Below are 23,085 nucleotides of genomic sequence, written 5' to 3'. Positions count from 1 at the left end.
TATAAAAGAACCCGCATACAATTTATTGCTTTGACGAGATGGAGGTGGACCTGTTGTATCTGTTAAAAGATGCTATAACGATAAACGAAAAGGTTCTTGCTGAACATTTGGTTCAATAGATCGTTTCAAAACCCGCGGGGAATTCCTTCAATATTGGCTATTGATAAAAGTCAATAAAGGTCAATAGATGGATTAAACAGCTACATTGAACAAGAGAAAGTGTATGCTTTCGAAGAAACACCGTAAAATATTTCCCAATCAAGTAATATAATTTACACATTTATTCGTGCAAGCGCTTGTGAAAATATTATCCACTTAGAAACTTAATTTATGGTATTACCCCGAAAGCAAACAAATATGCTTGGTGAACTGTTAAAAAACACTGATCTGCATCCTCAGTTAGGAGACCACAAGAACATATTGGTGAATAGATAACGTTATTTCAAAAGAGATTTTCTTTCAGTTTCTTTCGTAAGTCGAGCTTGCATTACAAGATACATTCTTTTGTTCCCTCATGGAAAATTCTGACATAAATGTTGTTTTTTTCAATCGGTGAGGAATTAGTGTTTCCTTCTTATGGTTTATTTGTTCTGTATGTCCGTCCTGACGCGAGTGCGTAACACTCTTTGCAAAGCCAAATCATCCCTTGTACCCAAAGCGTTTTATATAATTATACAATATATACAATATATAATAATTTCATATATGCATTTAACAAATAAAATAAATTACATGCAGATAGCTTTTTTTCTCAAATAATATTCCCATAATAGCTTTTAAACGTAATAATTGTTGAATATAGTTTACTGACTAGCTCTTAGTCATCAATCCAAAGACATCTTCCACTGTTTTATCACACGCGTATGTTTCACATCTTCGCTCGATCAGATAACACCATTGTTGTTCATAGCGAAACCGTTTTTCCCGCACTAGATCCTTTGGTGTACATGATCTCCGTAAATATCCGACCGATATTCGATTGATAAGGAAGATAAACGAGATGTTTCGATAATAAGCCAGAGGCTAATCAACACCATTCATCAGTGCCCATACTACAATGGAGAAAAGAATGTGTCGATAAGTGCAATCTACGTGGTTGGAAAAATTTAAACCGTACTTGACAATATTATAAGAAACAAAAGTCTATAACTAGAATGCGCTCTAAAGAAACAAAAAAGACTCAATTATCTTTAAGAGGTTCGTTTATTCATGGGGTTTGTTAAAGTGATCGATTTTTGTTGACATTTTGAAAGGAATAGTTTATCTCTAGGTCATGTAGACCAAGATGCATACTGATAATTCTGTCTAAAAATTGAAATGGAAAAACGACTTAAGCAATCAGTGAGTATAAAAGATTGAATTTAATATATTAATCAAAGCGCCGTGGGCGCTGAAGCCCTGGGTCTAGATTAAGTGTGCTTGGGAAGAAGTTTAGTTCTATAAAAAAAGATAGTTCGATTATGCATATAGATGTCAATATATATATATACATAGTCGAACTATCTTATTTTTAAGAAGACGTTTTGACGGAAGATTTTTATTGATTTAGTATGTGTACGCATTATTATAGACAGGTTTAAAAAAATCACGGCTACAGCTGCATTTTTCAAAAAGTCACAATGGAAAGTCGATCATCCAACCATTGCCATCGAGCGCCTATGCTCTACAGTAGTGCGTTCAGTAACAGCGAACGTTTGCCACTGATCGTTCGTTTCCGATTCGGTCTTATTGAACGATAAGTTCGGCGCGAACTTTTCAAGATGGCGGCTCCCAGAGAATTGATTGCGATTTTGATACAGGAAATAGCTAATAACACATACAGTACTTAACCAACACAATACACTATGTTTATAATTCCATTAACTTTATATACTACAAACACAAAATGAAAAATATCGAAGTTACACTAAAATTACGCTGAACAACAACAACAACTTACTTATCCGCCATCTTTGTTTCGCTAGCGAACTATAGCGAACTACCTCCCGAGACGGGTCGCTTTTGTTCGCGAACGTTCGCGGCGGACCGAGCGTTCAATAGCGAACGTTCGCGATAGTTCGCGAACTATTGCGAACGTTCGCTGTAACTGAACGCACTACATATCTTATAGAGGTTCGTCTACATATGAAGATATGTGGCTGGGAACGAGATTTTGACACAACTGGTCAAAAAGTCTTTAAGTTAAGCATGTATTGTGGAGAAGCTTCATCAAACAAATCAAAATCTGAAATTTGAGCGTCCAATTCCTAAAATTGACGAAGTTATGTCACTGTTTGTGTGTCATGTCATAAATGCTTAATAGGGCTGTTGTGGATAAAATGACGTTTCAATTCAAGCATATTAGTATCAGTACATGTTATGCTGATCAGTTTGTGTTGATAATATTCCATTGATCGCGTATCTGGATGAACATTATTAATTTCAAAGAACGGAATTAATTGTACTAATATTAATCCGTAAATACTCATGGTTGCCATCAGAACTTTTAAAGAATTTAAGCCAAAACATCTCAGAAAAAATCAACAAAATATGTTCTGGACATATATACACCATCATTTACATGTTTATAATATACATAAATGTATGCACATTTTCTTGAAAAAGGTGTGTATTCAGAAATCGAACATTTTGTACAGCTATGAACTTAAAACTGAAACAAATAACTCCTCGTGACACAATTTGTGTTGTGCGTCTGTACTGCCAGACATTCTTTTGTTTATTTAGCAATTCAATTTTGTTCCATGATTGATAACATTAAGTAGACAAAATACATAAACTTAACAGTTGCTATGGAAACAGTAATTTGTGGATTGCATATACATGCTGTTTGTGATCAAAAATGTATATTAAGTTAAAATATTATAAATCTTCGCATAAGTGTAGATAGAAAACAAAATTTACTAGTGCATTTCATACATAGAGATTCAAAAACATAATTTTCAACTAAAACAAAAATAAAGCAATAAGCACTACATATTTAATGGCACACCTCACCATAAATTGAACTTTAAACACCAAAATATTCATTTACCGGTAAAAATAAATCAATTGAACACATTAGTTTACATCACATATCTTGATATTTAAATGAATTACAACAGTATTAGTAATATTATTTTAAGACCACAATATTAGCAGGCATACAATATAATGTATTTCTTATAGTGTACAGAATATTTTATAGTGAGATCACTATGAATGAGTTGTTTATCATTAATCAAAAAATGTATCCACACGACACGGATGCCCCCAACTGTAACATTGTCACTACATAAAAACATAAGTGTGTAAATGTTTTTGAGATATACATCGCCTTTATTTTATTAGAACATTAGTTGGCTGCATAACAGGTGTCCAATATATAAATTTTATTTTGTTACATATGCCATCAACTGCAGTTTGTAGATGTGTTTTTTCTGCCAATTCTTCGCATGCATGTTTGAACTTGGCCTAGCGATCATCTAGATAAAACATGTGACCATCGGTGAAGATCGGATAAAAACTATTTGAATAAGAGAGCGGACACCATGCCGAATATTTAAAACGCACTAATGGACCCCGTGTCCTATTTTTTTGCCCGGCAGGGCCCATGTTCGAACTTGGCGTAGACATTATGTATATACAACTTCGAACCATGTTTGGGAAAGATCGGATGAAAACTACTTGAATAAGTGAGCGGACACGAAAAGTGTGACAAACGGACAGACAGACAGACTGACCGACATACAGTGCGAAAACTACATGCTGCCCGTTGGGGGAAATAACATATATTTTCATGTATCTGACATGGTGTGCAGAAACAACAAAAATGTAAAAAATGTATTCCCTTAACATACTTAATGTATTACCTGGATGACAGACCAATTAGAAAATCAACACAAGATACACAGTGATTATATTGTGTACTACAAATTCATGCATATCAATCAAAATGTATTGTTTTTATTCCTGGAAGAAAAATCACCTGTTAAGTCTGGACTAAAACATCGTATCTGTTAAAGAAAGTCAATCACAACACAATATGAACAAAATATATTGTCCATATTATCATCCACACAGAGTCCAAACTATCAGTAAACTTGGTAAGCTCAGGTTGCACCAGGATTTGTCAAATTCATGTGTAAAGATCTGCAATAATAAAAATGACTGATAAGAAACCTTTAACAAACACATAAAAAATACATAGCACCAGTAGAAACCATAGGCTTGTCAGCATTTTATTGAAATTGAAACCCATGTTATGCTTTAGTTTTGCCTTAATGCTTAGTGAAAATAACAGGAGAAATATTATTAAAATTATATTATCAAGATGAAAAAAGATTATTGCTTGGTACATTATACAATCTGAACCCTCAAGATATGCATAGTGAATAGTATATTGTCAATGTTTGATATTAAAAAATAGTATCCATAGTTAACACCATAAAGGTTAACAATGCAAGGTATATGTCTTTTTTTTCCTCAATTGATTGCTGCACTGACAACCATCTTTAGAATTTTGTTTCCTTGCTAAGAAATAACAAGCCTATAATCATGTACATGTTGTGTTATATGTATATAATACTGTATTCATTTTCTTTAAATAATTGAGCAACAACGTTTTCGACATGACAGATTTTTCATGCATCATTAAGCCCCGTTTTCCCTGAAAGCAGCCACTATGTACAGATTTCAATGATAAACTGGCAAATGTCATCGCACAAGCTATTATAAACACTATACTGGCCAATATCGTTGAACAAGCTCTTAAACCTTATACATGCTATCTGCTATAGTGTAAACAGGCAGTGGTTATCTTTACTAGCTGCAGTTGTCGTCCCTAGCGTAGTTAAGGCATAGTGAATTTCAAAACTGACTCTCTACTTTATCGTGAGCTAACGATAAAGTAGAAAACTAAGCTTAAGTTTAAACCAAATAATAGTATCGTATTGGTTCCGTACATTTTCGATGCCATCTTTAAGATGATCTTTAAAATAAATAACAATTCCATCGCTGCATCGACGTGCATTCCTGTGTTTAAACTTTCTAAAGAAATTAAAAGAATTATAGCTATTGATTTTAATGTTACTCGAAGCTTTGGTACATGATTCAAACAACAAACATATATCAGAAGAACCAAAATATTTTCTATGATGACATAAAATGTATCAGAACTATAATTCAAATTAATTTGACATTTTAAAAAGAAGTCCTAATGCAAGCTACTGAAAATAATATTTGGATTTATTTCCACAATAGTTTTTATATCTTATAACTAAGAGAAAATATAATTGTAAGTTAAACTGCCTACCATGAACTCTGACAGAAGTCCAAACGGTTGCTAGAAGCAACACACACAGCCAGCTTGTCACGGACATGATGCGGTATGCCATGGTCCTCTCCTACTGACGAGTGGTGGCTAATGTGAGATAAGATCAAATTATATAGGTAAATAACAAGATGAATAACGGGAATAAGGATGGTATTTAACCTAAAAAAGGCCTGGAGGATATTGAGTTAACAGCAATACACCCAAATGTAAGATAACATTATTAAAATATAATGTTTCTATTAATGAACACTTAAATATCATTGTATAAGCTTTGCTATCATCACTTTTAAATAACATACCACGTTCAGTTTAAATGAATTGTTAGGATATTGCAATGCAGGTTACAAATGATGAGAGATCTTAGTTGAAGCATACGTGACATACGCTGAAAAATAACACAATGTGTAATAGATCTTGTTTATTTGACTTATGAAATATTTCCTCTTTCTTAATAACAGACTGTTACCGATCATACAAAGCCAGATGGGTGTGTTTTTCGCTCATTATTCGATGAGAACAAATGTCTGTTTTGTACCTTCATTTATAGTCAGCAATATGTCGATTACTTGAGGGGCTTTAATCACAGCTAGGCAAACTGAGTTCTTTCAAAAGCAGCAAAAATCACAAAGCGAAATACCGGCACCACTTCTGACTAAGAAAAACTTTTAAAATGTCCGCTCATTGATGGCGAAGTATCAATCCAATTAGGTAAAATTATAAAGCGTTTGAAACACTTTACATCGATAATTAAAAAAAAATCAAAGTATTGACAGTACTGGTGTGACGATGCTTTTGAAGAGGATGGATATAAAAGCGTCAATTTAAGTTTATCTACATCACCACAAGTGTGTTTGTGGGTTCGAAAAGTTTGGGTGCGAAAACAAATGGGTACGAAAATTTTGGGTACGAAAAAATGATGCCCCAAAAAAAATTGGGAACGAAATGAAAAAATTGGGTACGAAGAAAAATTTGGGTACGAAAAAAAATTGGGTACGAGAAAAAATTGGATACGAAAATTTTGGGTACGAAACAATTATGCCAACAAAAAATTGTGGGTACAAAAAAAAATTAGGGTACGTTAAAAAAAATTGGGTTACGAAAGAAAAGTGGGCACGAAACAAAATTGGGTACGAAAAAAATATTGGGTACGTAAAAAAAATGGGTACGAATTTTTTGTGACTAGGCTAGTCTAATTTGTCTGACACAGGCTACTCTTTCTTGTCTGACGCAGGCTAACCTAACGTGTCTGACACAGGCTAGTCTAACTTGTCTGACACAGGCTAGTCTAACTTGTCTGATACAGGCTAGTCTAAATTGTCTGACACAGGCTAGTCTAACTTGCTTGACACAGGCTAGTCCAACTTGTCTGATACAGGCTAGTCTAATTTTCTGACACAGGCTAGTCTTACTTGTCTGACACAGGTTAGTCTAACTTGTCTGACAATGCTAGTCCAAGTTGTCTTACACTGGCTAGTCCGATTTGTCTGACACAGGCTAGTCCAACTTGTCTGACACAGGCTTGTCTAACTTGTGTGACACAGGCTAGTCTTAATTGTCTGGCACAGGATAGTCCAACATGTCTGACACATGCTAGTCCAACGTGTCTGACACAGGCTAATCCAACTTGTCTGACACAGGCTAGTCCAACTTGTCTGACACAGGCTACTCTTTCTTGTCTGACACAGGCTACCCTAACTTGTCTGACACAGGCTAGTCTAACTTGTCTGACACAGGCTAGTCTAACTTGTCTGACACAGGCTAGTCTAACTTGTCTGACACAGGCTACTCTTTCTTGTCTGACACAGGCTACCCTTACTTGTCTGACACAGGCTAGTATAACTTGTCTGACACAGGCTAGTCTAACTTGTCTGATACAGGCTACTCTAAATTGTCTGACACAGGCTAGTCTAACTTGTCTGACAAATGCTAGTATAACTTGTCTGACACAGGCTTGTCCAACTTGTCTGACAAAGGCTAGTCCAACTTGTCTGACACAGGCTAGTCCAACTTGTCTGACACAGGCTAGTCCAACTTGTCTGACACAGGCTAGTCTAACTTGTCTGACACAGGCTAGTCTAACTTGTCTGACACAGGCTAATCCAACTTGTCTGACACAAGCTAGTCTTACTTGTCTGACACAGGCTAGTCTTACTTGTCTGACGCAGGCTAGTCCAATAGTCTGACAGAGGCTAGTTCAACTTGTCTGACACAGGCTAGTCTAACTTGTCTGACACAGGCTAGTCCAACTTGTCTGATGCTGGCTAGTCTCATTTTTCTGACACAGGCTAGTCTAACTTGTCTGACACAGGCTAGTCCAACGTGTCAGCGTGTAAATATTTATATTTTGGGTTTTCCCAGCGTCACAGCGTTTGAAGTGCCACCAGGCAGTTTCGTGTCTGGTTCCTGTTTTGAACCTCTCGATAAATTTAAAAGAGGACTGGAACCAAGCTGCCTTTACCTTTATCAATGATAATCAGCGAGGTATGCCGATTGAAAAAGTTCGGTCTTTTAGGTAGGTCGCAATTGTAAAGAAATTTTTTCATGGTATAATAACAAAGACGAGCTGCTGAAGCAGCATCGTCAAAAAACGTCGATTACTATTACGTTGTTAATTTGGTCCAATGGGGATTAACGTATCAAAGTAGCGAAAAGGATCTTAAATCATATATACATATGTATTTCCTTTTTCGAATAAGTTGTATTGCTCACTTCGTTTATTATTTGATACGTTTTGTAATTCTTGCTGTCATGCCAAGTTAAAGTCGGCGAGCAAGTTGATGAAAAGGTATTATTGGTTGTTCGTTGTGTTGTTTTTTTCTTAACTAAAAATACAGTTTGCTTTTAAATACACGTGTGTTTTAAGACACTCAACTGCCTTTTCTTTGTTCTCATGTTTAATGCCTCATCAACCATACTTGCATTTGTACTGCACTTACTTCAATACATAGTTTGTGATATCATCTAAATTATAAAACAAAGGTAAATGATTGAAATACAAATCTCTTGTAGAATCGAATGATTCATGCCAAAACAAGTTGGTAAGTATGTTAACATCAACAAACAAACGGTAAACCCTATTTTCGGTCTGCGGATAAACTAAGAGAATTCAAGCACAACGAAACCAAAAAAGCAAAAACTTGTTAAATAAGGAATCTTATGACGAACGAAATAATTTAATTGGCTGCTCAATATTTATGGCATGGATATAACAATAGAAAATAGAAAAAAAAACATGAGTACATACGAGGTCAAAATATAATAAAACAAAAAAAGCTCACGGTACATTTTATACAAAGGACGGTGTGAACATTAACGATCTCACTAAAACTAATCCGCGCTCCTTCTGGAAATCAAATAGAAATTGTACAACAAAAAAGGTGTATTCGGCTAAATCGCTTACAACTGTGTAAATGTAAATGTGTTCGTTAAAACCTAAACAGATCTTTCCAAGATTGTTGGACAAGATATTTCATGAAAGCATAAGAATAAAACAATATTCTTATTAATTTTAGTGTTATTTGCTTACATGTTTTTCTTTTTGCATTAAGGTGTAGATCTTCTAGTATGATCTCTTTTGTCAAATTCATTCTAATTGTTGTCTTAACCGTTCTTATATCTTACTTCCTATCGCACTTCTTTTCTCTCTATTTCTCAAGTACCTTTGGCAATGTGGTGTTGCTCTTTTGTGCATATACTTGAGTCATTTGTGGCCACCCTTGCCAACATGGTTGTTTCTCCTTTTTGTCCAGAGTGATATGTTAATTCCTGTTGTAGTGTCATTTCAGGCTTTGATCAGCCTCCACAGCTTGATGGTGTCTTTCTCCATGTTTTGCTGTCTTTCCTCTCAAGCTCTCTCTTGTACTTCCAGCTTGGTATTCAAGTATCGGGCCTTGCTTTCTCTGAGTCAACTTGGCTTGTTATAGCCAAAGTTTCATCAAATTCGAGCACTGCAAACTATTGACCAGAAACAAACTGTTGGCCATTTTGCAGTGACGTTGACCTTGACATGATCGGCTGTAAATAATTTATTTCCAATCTAGGTCTCCATATAAGCTACCTTCACACATAATTTCAGTGCATTTATCTACATCCAATTTCAAGTTATTGAGCGGAAACTGTTTTCTACTTTTAGTTACAGTGTCCTTGACAATATAAAGAAGTGAAACTCCAGCTGCTGGAGCAGTATTGAATTTTCATTAAAAACAATTAGTTGGTCCTTTATTTAAGGCAAGTGACCGATTGCCCAAACAGTACAAAACAGCACAATACAGCACAATACAAACCAACATAAACACAAAATATGAATAAAACTGGGGTCACCGCCTTGGAACGGTAATGCAAAGCATTGGGGGTTTAAACCTGGTTATAGAGCGCTCAACCTCACACTTGGCCCAGCAATATTCATAATACATTTAAGTGTAAATAAAATTTAACGTCATAGCATTGTAACTCAAATTAAACAATAATAAAAGGGAATTTAAACGCATTCAATTTAATTACTATTTAATTACTCAATTGCATTGAAGATACAAGAGTAACAGAATTACAACTTTTTGACGAACGATCAAATAAAACTATTAATAATTGTCAACTACATTCCTTCTTTATAGAAAAGATTTGAGAATATAGAATCATAGAGTTAATATCTCAGATAATCATCGCGCAAATACAGGAAGAAGCAGCAATAATGGGTGTAAAAATTCCATATTACATAGCTTGGTTGTTTATGTGACTGCTAAACAAATTAAAAATAATTTAATCAAACAAGAAACGCCTATCAGAGAGAAAATATAAATAAAATGGAACGTTATAAACCCAATGACCTATGCATGTTGATTACAACTGGGAAAGTCGGTCGTATGACGTCACAAAAATCCATAATGACGTGAACAAATTCCAAGGGCAGTACTAAATAAAAATATTAATGGGGCTGTGCTACTAATAAAACAAGTTTAGGTGATTTAATATTAAGAAGCAAATGAATAAAAATGGTAATTCCATTAAAGCGACATTATTGGAATCAAACAGTATATAGGTGTTTAGACAACTGAAGACAGAAATGATTTGATGTACAATTTGAGTCAAAATGTAGTTTACATGCAGATTCGACAACAATTGTAATCATTGGTGAAATGCGTCTTACATAGTTATTCTTTTGAGTATTTATGAGGTCTGATCGTGCAGTTTGCAAATATCAACGGAAAGAATACAATCCAATGCATTTGTCATAGTCAACCGTTTGGAATGTCAATTAGGCGATGAGTGAGTTTTTAGCATGTTTCTTTCTATTTTATCAATTTAAAAATGGCTGCCCCCATGGTGATGAAATGACATGTGTTCGAGTTTTGATATTTCTAGATATGTAAACTTTTTTACTATTTAAGCGTAACTTGTCCTCGTCAATGTCGGTATTATTCACTAGTTATATAATTTTCCGCCGAAATACGTGTAATAAACATGATTCAGATTTTTGAAAATAATGTATATATAAGTGTTAAAATCGCGTTGTATTTTGATTGATTTTGTGGATGGTATGATACGTTGATGTACAAAATTGGTAGCAGTTTGAAGGAAAAACATCCTTTAAAGCATATATGTATACATTTTCAATGTGGCACTCTTCCTTTAGTCAATTGAGTTCAATGCTAGGGGTCCCACATATTTCAAAATGAAGACTCTACATCAACCTTAAGATTGGTTCACGCAAACATAAGTTATGGACTGGAAACCACCTGTTTAAGGCCGCCTCAAAACCCCAATCTAATAACCTCACATCTTATTGAAAACATGGTTTAAAATGGCATCACCATGGAGTATAGATATGCTATACATATTTTTCATGCCCAATCATCGACAGGTTCCTGAATTTTAAGCCCTTGAACTTTGCATGTGTATGACAGTAGTATTAACAGTTTTAAGTGTGTTGAGTCAAGCTTTTCCACATTTCTAAAGCGATTAAATTGAAACGTAAAATATGTTAAATTTCATTGACGTGGGTTTATGGAAGATCTTTTTTCAACAACAGTAAGGCACACATTCCTGAGTTAACTGCCCTTGAACATAGCTTAGAAAGTGTGTATTTATGTTTGTTACAAAGCTCAAGTTTCACATAATATGTCTAGATGTTCAATCAACTGAACACTTATACGAGTCTTAATAAACAAGAAACGTTCAATACACCCTGATGCCCCCAGTAGGGGCAGTAATGTCAGTATTAATTTATTGGCCAATTTGAATAAGTCTTGGTCCAAAATTAAGTAAATTTCAAGGTCAATATAAGGTCCGGTTTCGTGAGGGGGCTGAGTGTTTAATGGACGTATCAAAGCTTTTAAGTACGGAAAATATTGATGTTAAGTGAACAGTCAATTTATGTTAAATAGAAATTCGACCTTCTCAAGTCTAAGAAAAAACAAGAGATGTGTTTGTCCGAAACACAATGCCCCCTACTGCGCCGCTTTGAAACAAAATTTTCATATATCACTTGGCAGGTTTAGAAATTATCTCGCTTTTTAAGCTTATTACTTCCCTTGGATTGTATTTTTTTGACCTTCGACCTTGAAGGATGACCTTGACCTTTCACCATTCAAAATATGCAGCTCCATGAGATACACATGCAGCCTCATATATCAAGTTGCTATCTTCAATATTGCAAAAGTTACGGCCAACGTTAAAGTTTTCGGATGTACGGACGGACAGACGGACAGACAGTTCAACAGCTATATGCCACCCTACCGAGGGCATAACAACACACTCAAAGTAAAGGTAAAAATGAGGTAAGATAATGCGAGTATGATGATAGCATTCATCTTTAACATGCTTGCAAGTATCAAAGCTTTTGAAGCAAACAGTATTGATGTTAGACATAAGGCATCATTTTGGGTTAAGACAGAATTGGACCTACTGAATTAGTCCAATCCTAAATGGCAAGATCAAAATGAGGTAAGGTGAAGTGGATGTGTTGATGGTGTTTAAAGACATTCAAGTATTAAAACTTTGCAGGAAGCGTTATTGATGTAAGACCAAATGAGTCTTTTGAGTTCACGAATAATTTGAAACTTACGAATTTGTACAAAAGTAGGTCGAGTTTAGGCCAGAATGAGGTCAGGTGATGAGGGCGTGTTGGGATTTTCATAGATAGCATCCATGCAAGTATCAAAGATTTGTATGAAGATGTATTCATAACATAGGAAAGAATTTAATTTAGGGTAAACCTTGTAAAGATGGGTGGATGGAAAAACAACAGGCCAGTCGATATATTCAACCCATATCAGTAGATGCTGTGGGCCATAACTCTGCTGATGTAACAGAAACTCTTAAATTGTCCAGATGCTTAAATTGCTAATTTAAAGATGGACCCCCCCCCCCCCTCCCCCCGCTGGTCATGTTTTTCAACAACCCACAGAAGAATTTTTGAACTCAACAGATAATTCATAAGAACAAAACAGTGTTCTGACTAAGTTTTATTTAGATTGCACTAAAACTGTGCCTTCTAGTGTAAACAAGGTTCTAAAGCCATATAAGGAAAATTGCCCTTCCCCCTTGCGGCCATTTTCTTTCGACGAACCATAACCATTTTTGAAGTCATCTGAGATTGTATTAGAACAAATGTTCTAACCAAGTTTCATAAAGATTGGACTACAAATGTGACTTCTAGAGTGTTAACAGGGTTTTACAATAGCCATGTAAGGAAAAATAACCCGCCCTCCTGGCGGCTATTTTTGTCATCAGAACCATTTTTAACTAATCCCAGATATCATTAGAACTAATGTTCTAACTAAGTTTCATGAAGATTGGACAATAAATCTGACTTCAAGAGTGTTAACAAGGTTTTACTATAGCCATATAAAGAAACTGCCATGCACCCTGGCAGCCATTATTTTCAAATTGTACAAGATATCATTGGGACACATGTTCTGACCAAGTTTCATGAAGATTGAACAATAAATGTTGCCTCTAGAGCGTTAACAAAGTAACACAGCCATATAATGAAAAATGCCCCGCACCCAGGCGGTCATGTTTTTCAACCTACCGGCACCATTTTAGAACTCAGCCCAGATATATTTCGAACAAATGTTTTGACTAACTTTCATGAAGATAAATGTGACTTCTAGAGTGTTAACTCGGTTTTACAATAGCCATATACGGAAAAATGCCCTGCCCCCTTGGTTATTTTTTCAAAAGACCTGAACTATTTTTCGAACTCATCCAAGATATCATAAAAACCAATGTTCTTACTAAGTTTCATGCAGATTGGACAATAAATCTGACTTTTAGAGTGTTAACAAGGCTTTACAATAGCTTAGGTGTAAAATGAATAAATGCATTCTAAACATAACAGGAGCCAAGAAATACATAAAGTAAGAATTAGAGAAAGTTTGAGAAAAATATCAGTTTCCAAAAATAATTTAGAATCCTTTAATATTGAATGGGGATTGTTTAATGCTTTTGTCTCTCAAACTTGGTTGCAACTTTTTTCTTTTTAACTTTGAATAGTGTACCGTTACTTAAATAAAATAAAATGTTAGACCTACCGGTATGTGTCATCAAACATAATTACATGCACCTACATGTATTCATGTTTTTCTATGACTTGTTCATCAGTTATTACAATAGATAATACTTGTTTTTTTCTAAACGCATTGGAAGATGTTTTATTCTCTTTTCTTATTTATATATAATATATATATATATATATAACATAATTATATGCACCTTATCATGCTTGTCTATGCCTTGTTCATCAGTTATTACAATTGATAATACTTGTTTTGTATATACGCAATGGAAAATGTCTTCTTTTTTTTCTTTTCCTTTGTAAATATATATATATATATATATATATATATATATATATATTACATTTTTCCAACACAAAACTAGAGCTTTGTCACTAAGGTGACGAATACTCCCACATGCCGCATTGACACAGAACATGCTCAATGTTTAAAATGCACTAAGTAACCCCGTGACCTAGTTTTTGACCCGGCATGACCTATATTCGAACATAACCTAGACATCATCTAGATACAACTTCTGACCAAGTTTGGTGAAGATTAGATGAAAACTACTTGAGTTAGAGAGCAGACAACCAATACGGACCGACAGACAGACAGACAGACCGACCGACCGACAAACAAGCTCACTCCTATATCCCCCCCCCTAAACTTCGTTTGTGGGGGTATAATAACATGAATTGTATTATACTTAAAGTGTTCAATGATGTATTTGTTTCTGTACTTTAAAAAGTGAAGCCTTCATTTCACTTTACACTACGTAAGTAATCATTAAAGGTCTGTTGACATAAAGCATCTCTTTTCTTGTGTTATGTACAAAAAAATTGAAACGTTAGTCAGTGAAATGATTTAAAAATAAATAAACTTATGCAATAATTTTGTTACATGCATTAGGGTGTAATTTTATGTTTAAACAAGATGTGTTGTTTGTGAAACACTATATGTCCCCTTTTGAGCGATTTTGACCCATATATTTGACCTTTGACCTTCAAAGTTGGAGGATGACCAAAACCTTTCACCACTCAAAATGTGCAGATCCATGAGATACACATGCATGCCAAATATGAAGTTGCTATCTTCAATATTGTAAAAGTTATGGCCAATGTTAAAGTTTGACGCAAACAAACCAACAAAGAGACAGGGCAAAAACAATATGTCCCTCCGTATAGACTGGGGGACATAAAAAGTTCCATTCTTATTGCAGATGAAAGTAACATATAACAACAAGTGATGTGTTTGAAAATCAATGTGCCCCCTTTTGAGTGATTTTGACCCATATATTTGACCTTTAACCTTAAAGGATGACCTTGACCTGTCACCACTCAAAATGTGCAGGTCCATGAGATACACATGCATTCCAAATATCAAGTTGCTATCTTCAATATTGCAAAAGTTATGACCAAGGTTAAAGTTTTTGGACAGAATGACAGACAAACAGACAGGCCAAAAACAATATACCCCGTCTTCAACGAAAGGGGGCATAAAAGTATGTATTATTTTGATAGACTAAAAGAGATCGTATCATTGACGCCGTCGTTCGTCTTGTTTTGTTACGTCTTCACTGCTGTCTTCATCCAATAACACTAGCGCATTAGCCGTATATACATTTTTTTCAAGTAACGTCATTCTTAGCTGATCGGGACTTGTTAGTCATCAACATATTCAGAAACATGTTGTTTGGCGAGAAACGTGACAGTAACTTTGATGCACCTTTACAAAATGTATGTTTATCATATAAATGCACATACAAATCAACTTAGCATCCACATTGAAAGGGTCACTGAAAATGGTGGGTCACCAAAACGGGTACCTTGACGATAAATTATTTGATACACTTGCATTTTTCTCCCTTATTTGGGGAAATGACTGATACCTGTGAAATATGTAATTTTAGCGTTAATTTATTTAAAATAAGAAAACATTATTATAGCTTTGCTTTGAAACTTTTACACGTTTATGAAATACTGGCTATTTAAGTTAATTTTTAATATTATACACAAATATAGTATTGTGTATAGCTAATTTAATAGGAGAATCGAAATAGAACTAATTGCTTATTCTAGTTCACAATATACTTAATATTTTCCTTATATAATTCAATGTAAACGCGACATGTTTAAGTAAATATAAATGCACCATTTTGCGCATTGAGATCCCCATTACCATACGTTTTCTTAAAAGGGCATTCTAAGCAGAATCGGATTCAGCAATAAAAAAAAAGATATATAGCATGTTCAAACCAAGAAAGAACTCGACACAAATCAAAATCGACTGTTTTTGCACCTTCTTTTTTTGCCGTTTTATAGTGGAATGTAACCTTTTCATTCCATTTTTTTGTACAATAGTCTCTAACTTTATCATATTTAAGTGATTAAGTAGTAAACACATTTTCTTACCCTATCAATGTCTCTAATTGATAAAACCAGAACACCAGTCTTAATTGTAAAACATGCCTACAACCCCTACATGACTGCATTATTAAGTATAATGTTACCTCCGCTCTGTACTGAAAATGGCGTTATTTGTCAAATGGAACTTACTGTCGCTATACTTGTTATAACTGCAGTATAGGCTCAATCTCCGTAAGAATGTGAAGGTAAATTACTTAACCTTGTGAAATGAATGTATTGTCTATTGTTAGTCAAGAAGCTCTTTAATTTTCCTCATAATTATACAATCAGATAAATCAATAATATTCTGATATGAAATAATTATTATTGACTAAGTTTATTGATAAGGCTAAAATGAATGATCATAAAGAAATGTTACCTGTCATTAAATCTTGCAAGATTATATAAGATCAGATATCAACTAATTACTTATATATAGTTCAATATAAAGCACACCAATAGGCGCAGTGCGCTAGTTACACAATGGCTGACATTTAAACAAGTTTTTATGTCAATAATTGCTTGCGCACGCGCTACATTATAGGATACATGTTATTATTGGTCAGCTGTGATGTACGCATGTCATAGCTACGGCATGCACACGTACTAGTGACTGCTTGATAAAATATTTCCTATGCCTTCTTTATGACACCGTAACGCCCCCATTTCTTCACAGTGGAATCAAAGAATAACATGCTTACATCAAATATTATTAAAGGGAAAGAAAAAGCATTGACTTGTCTACTTTGTTGATGCAATGTATAGATTAGCAATGCTGTGTGGAAATTACGATTTTAGTGTTGGAAACCTCGGGTAAGTAGTGGTGTGAATTTAGTGTATGCCATTATGTTACACGGCGCGCATGAATACACTATGAGACGTATAGCCATAGCAATTTCCTGCATACTAAAGATAAAATAAAAAAGTCATCCGGCCACCCCTTTATCATATCAATGTTACAAGTACAATGAGAAACCATAGGACCTATTTTTCATCAGAAATTCTAAAAACATATAACAGATCTACTTATAATTTATACCAGTTGAACTAAGTTGAAACCACCAGGCAAATGCTCAAATTCAATGGATGATTGATATTTGAGTCTGAAGCTTTTTAAAGAAACACTTTTGATCAATTTAAGTTGTTATTTTCGCACGATATAGTAATGTCACTATTGTTGGCGATATGTGTTGCATAAAAGACCGCGCTGGTTTACAAGATTTTCCGATAATGTATCCGGAGTTTTATTACTATTATAGTTATCATTAACGTAAAACAATTTCCACTTGAAAAGAATTGTCCAATAGAGACTGCAATATTGCACCATTGGCAAAAAAGGTGCAATGTGCCATTTAATTTTAATGCCACACGGTACCTTTTTGCACCGATGTGGCGATATAAAAACCAAAATTTCAGACTTAGTTTCATTTCTCTCTCCAGTACGTGCACGATACCTTGCATAGATATGTTAACAAGAAAATGAACACACGGGTGTTCGTGTTATTTATTCGAATAACATCGCAGCTAGTCTTGCTAATGGCCGCGTCAAGCTCTTCAAGCAACTTGTTGAAAAACACAGAGTTTCGGAAAATACCTACAAATGGGACATCTTCACGTGTGTGCCGGAATGCGATAATTACAACTGTCGCATCTAGCAAATTATCCTGTCTTAAGAGATGCAATACAAATTGTACGGCCGTCACATTCAAACAGGACTCCGGTGCATGTTCGCTCTGCAATTTACATGGACTTGTTACTGTCTCTACGTTCGAAGACCTGCTAGTGTATGAAAAGGTATGCAATTTATATAGTATGGTGATATTATTCTTCAGGATGCTTGGTTTGCGTTTAGTAAATTTCGTTCTCATGACGGATAGCTAAGTTGGTAGAGGGCCGGACTACCAATGCGAGGATGACTTTTAACATAATTTATTGTATTTATTATTTAAATATATATGTGATAAATATATATGTGATTTCAAGTTTAAGGATGTGTGATAAACCTTAAGCTCCGTATTTTGAAATTGCTTTCAGGCAAATAGATGTCTTTTGATTTCAATAACATCAAGAAACTAAGTACGACAGGTACATTGGATAAATTGTATTGTCGTATTGTTTTAAGATTTCTAGTCAATTAAACAAATATTCAATGCCATCCACATCTGCAAAATCTCTGTTTCACTTTTTTTTTATAGTTAAATTTATTGAATGTTAAATAATTATTAAATAAAAGAATATTTTTTAATGTAGCAAAATCTAGTGCAATCTTAATTGTTACTTCTGTGATTCAAGCTAAATATTTTGAAATTGAAACCTACAAAACCGAAACAAACGTTTTGGATCGACACACACAAATGGGTAGGTCGGGGAAGTGGAAACAAACAACGTTGGCGAAAACGAACAACGTTTGTTACGTCAATCAACGTCTGTCACGCCTCATAACAAAAAAGACGTTAAGTAACGACAAACTTGAATAAAATTGCAGATGAAGCCGTTTCAAAAAATAAACGAAAAAAGAGTATTATTTAATTGCAAATAATAAACTATGTAATGTACGCACGACATGAATACTGTGTGGAAAGGACACTTAGTCCTTGCAGATTCTTGAAAATGTTCTAAATAGACGTATTTATATTTTTCATATTAATTTCAGAATGCATTCGGCTTTAAGCCCACCCATGAGTACACATACATATAATACACAATATAGTCAACAGTGGTCAATGGCATGCAGGCATATATATTTACAATTTTAAGCAATATCACTTTAAATAAATTTATAATACAAAAAATGGCAACTCTAAGGAAATGAATAACGACAATGGGCTGATGATTTATATAGACATATATCTCACCTCCTACAAAAATAACCTAATCCGATTGGCTTAGAGCGGTAACGTGCCCATGGTGTATTGTCCGTACACCCCGAGTAATTTCCATACACGTATCAATCGAAAGTTATTTTAAACGACACTATTTTTAATAGCATTCTATCGAATTCTTACCAGTCCGACCGAAACACGATTTACAAAAACCTGTCGGAGCGAGTAATTTTATTCCCATCGAAGTTTACAACTATGCATGACAAACACACAATCCGAAATAGGTTTTAGATTCGTTAGATAATTTTAAAGATTTTACTGTTGAATAAAATTCCACGTCTGACGTGTTGTTCTTAAAATCAAGAGAATCTAACTTGAACTAGTGAGTGTCGTCACATAAATAGGTCACACGAGATACGGCATAAATTGCGTAATCAATTAAATGAAAAATAAAAGTACGGAAAGCCGGTTCTGATATAAATAACACAACAATGAAAAGGTAGTTGGTGAGATATAATCGTTACACTGTTAGTAACTGATGGTGTATGGGATATAAACCCTCGCTCTCGTATGGTATAACATTACTGAGTGTGTATATCCCAATTACGATCAGTTACTTACGGTGTAACTTATAATCTACCAATATGTCAATATACACGTCATTAATAACAACATTGTATTGCTGTATCTGAAGTATATATCTAATAACTCTGCGAATCAAGGCTTATAGTGCAAACACATCTTATACATAAAAGCAAATACAATTATCAAGTTAAAAACATCAAAGGTTCAATTTTTATAAAACACTGTTACAGGAATACAGCAAAGAATTCATTGCCAGCAACTTTACCGCCACCTGGCAATTCGCAAGGGATCACTGCAACCAGTACTTCGACGGTCTGGCAATAGTTCTGGATCAGCAAGAAAACGACCGATTGCAAGAAGCTATTACAGTTGGCTCGCATCCCACAAACTATCACTGGATCGGGGCTTCAAAGGTGAACAACTCTTGGTACTGGAACACCAATGAAGGGAATCTTGTAGATATCATTTGGTTCAAGTGGGAGCCCGGCCAACCTAATGAATCATTGGCTCAATGCATTTTGGTCTGGAATGGTTTCGGTTGGTTTGATTATGGTTGCCAGAATAATATATACTTTGTGTGCCAGCAATACACATACCAATGAGAGAACAAAGATACCACTTCGACGTCAACATATAAAGTTGTGGATAAAATTAACAATTTGCATTATTATAATTATCATGTTTATGTTTTATTATTATAAGTAGAAGAACACGCTATTTAAAACGTTGTTTTGAGCATATTGCTTCGTGTAGGAATGAAAACGAGTGCAATATATGTGTAATAAATGTTGCATGTATTTTCGCAAAACCACACAAACGTCGCCATCCATTTACAACATGCGATAACTTCCGAATTTTGCGATAAACGACAGTCTCTGACAAATATGAATCATTTTAAAAACAACCTTAATATAGTACTAATGAAACCCAATCAATATTATTTGGAAATAAATTATTGTCAATACTCGCAAATTTGTTAACGGCAACTGACCACATATCAATACAATACAGGGCGAAACACACAACACAACATCGAACTTATAATTCGAATCATTACCTGAGAAAGGTAATTGGAAAGAATGTTGGGTTGAAATAATGCAGACTGAAGATGAAGACATCAGAAATTACAATTATCGGTTGATGATGGCTAAGCCGGACTTATTTGTGTCGTGTTCTTAGAAAACTGGGCAAAATGCTTGTGCGTAAATTGTCATTCCAGATTAGCCTGTGCTGTTCGCACAGGCAAATTAGGGACGACAATATCCGCTTTTATGGAATTTTTCGTTTAAATGATGTCTCTTCTTAGCGAAAATTTAGTTAAGGCGAAAAGTGTCGTCCCGGATTAGCCTGTGCGGACTGCACTTAATGCATCGTTACGGTCAATAAGATTCATTGCATGATTTTGGACAATAAGCATACCGTGTCCGTATGCATAAAGTCCCAAAACAAATTGTAAGCATATAAATGTCCTGAAGTGAACATCGGTACCTTGAGTACGCGGGTTATACTGATCATTGTAACAGTCCCGAGGTGCACGTGCGCACGGCTGGGTAAAACCTCCTATTCGTATGCGATATTGTGTTATATCCACTCCCATTGTAACGCAATCACGAGTGTTTACAATGTGTTGAAGATTATTGAAGATTAGATTGGTCGTTTCGCTCTGCTGACCACACTGACCGATACCCACTAGCGATAAAACCAAATCGTCACGGTATGTGAGCGCTAGTTATATTCATTGATTGTTATGTACATGAAGCTATGAAAAGATATTTTAACAAATACCTCCTTTCCAAAGTCATAAATCCGATATTCAACTTGAGACTGCACTTAACACATCACACTTTAACTTTCACTCAAATTTGTATTAAAGTCCAATGATACAAACTTCCGTTTAAATCACTTAAGGTTCATGGGGGGGATAAAATTAATTAAAACTTCGCTTTGGTTTTTCTTCATTCAATGTGGTACAATATGGTCAAACTATATATCATTTTAAAGCTTAAGACGGATAGAATAACATAAACACATTTTTGACATTCAATATTTGTGTGCTTTATTCATTTTTTGGTTTAAAACCAAATACATTTTTACACTAATTTACAAAATATCAATCTCAAGTTAGGAAGGATATGCACTACATTAAGTTGAATAAATACAAAGCTATATACATATACAAAGTCAAGTTAGCAACATTTCACAGAACATTATTGTCATAAAACAACAAATGAGTTTTTATTCAACTGCCTTTTTTGGATAAATTTCCTTAACAAAGTTCTAAAAATAACTAAAACGTAACTACTTTTTAAAAATACAGGTATGGTGGATAATAAGTGTCACAATTCTATTGCAAAGGCTTAACGATTTTGTTATTTACCTCTCAACAAAATTGCAAATTTTAAACCATCTCAAATTGAAATAGATTGCAGACGACATATAAAATTGTAAAGGAATATAAAGAAATTGGCAAACCGATTGATTTTATATTTCGATTCCTTCTACCCATTTTGAAAGCGTGGCACTCGCTGTGCTCCGTAGAAAAACGTGCAAAACAAATCGGTCAAAACCACGTGCAGTGGTGAGAAAACCGGGTATGTGTATACACATACCTGAGAAAACACATACTTTTTTGACAGTTGGGTGTTTACTAGTAAAACAACTATTAACATTAATCAGCAAGAGATTGCACTAAATAACAGAAATGACCACGTAGAGATATCATCACTTACCCTATTTCAAATATTTTCCAGCTAAACATTGTCCCCCACACGTCTTTTTTAGTTTATTTGTATTGTTTTTCTGGAGCCGAAGTGCATATCACAGAATATCCATCCAACTTCCGTTGTTTTCACTTTCGTTATTAAAAAACTCCGTTTAAAAGAATTATTTTTACTTTTAGATTGTTAAAGCGATGTATTATTATATATTATCAATAGAATAGTATACCGTGATGAATTGAACGGAGTTACGTATCGATCTAACTGTCAGTCTGTAAGCGTACTATTTATGCGCAATAATATAAGTACATGTGATTCGACAACAATTGTAAACATTGGTGAAATGCTTCTTACATAGTTATAATTTTGAGTGATATGAGGTCTGATCGTGCAGTTTGCAAACATCAACGGAAAGATTACAATCCAATGCATTTGTATTCGTCAACCGTTTGGAATGTCAATTAGGCGATGAGTGAGTTTTTAGCATGTTTCTTTCTATTTTATTTATTTAAAAATGGCTGCCCCCAATTTGATGAAATGACATGTGCTCGAGTTTTGATATTTCTAAATATGTAAACTTTTTTTTACTATTTAAGCGTAACTTGCCCTCGTCAATGTCGATATTATTCACTAGTTATATAATTTTCCGCCGAAATACGTGGAATAAACATGATTCAGATTTTGAAAATAATGTATATTTTAGTGTTAAAATCGTTTTGCATTTTGATTGATTTTGTGGATGGTATG

The 23,085-nt window shown here is 34.5% G+C and overlaps 1 long non-coding RNA gene across 1 annotated transcript; it reads right to left on the bottom strand.

Annotated features, from left to right (window-relative positions):
- Positions 1–1,403: 1,403 nt before the first annotated feature.
- LOC127873403 (uncharacterized) lies at positions 1,404–19,410 on the bottom strand. The gene is made up of 3 exons (XR_008046133.1): positions 19,070–19,410; positions 5,291–5,398; positions 1,404–4,128 (listed from the first exon to the last, which is right to left on the bottom strand). It is a non-coding gene; the product is annotated as an uncharacterized LOC127873403 (long non-coding RNA).
- Between the last annotated feature and the right edge of the window lie 3,675 nt (positions 19,411–23,085).

This window comes from Dreissena polymorpha, chromosome 3, assembly GCF_020536995.1.
Source record: "Dreissena polymorpha isolate Duluth1 chromosome 3, UMN_Dpol_1.0, whole genome shotgun sequence".
Taxonomy (NCBI): Eukaryota; Metazoa; Mollusca; class Bivalvia; order Myida; family Dreissenidae; genus Dreissena; species Dreissena polymorpha.
Note: the sequence above shows the minus strand (reverse complement) of the source record. Positions and strands in the feature narration are given on the sequence as shown.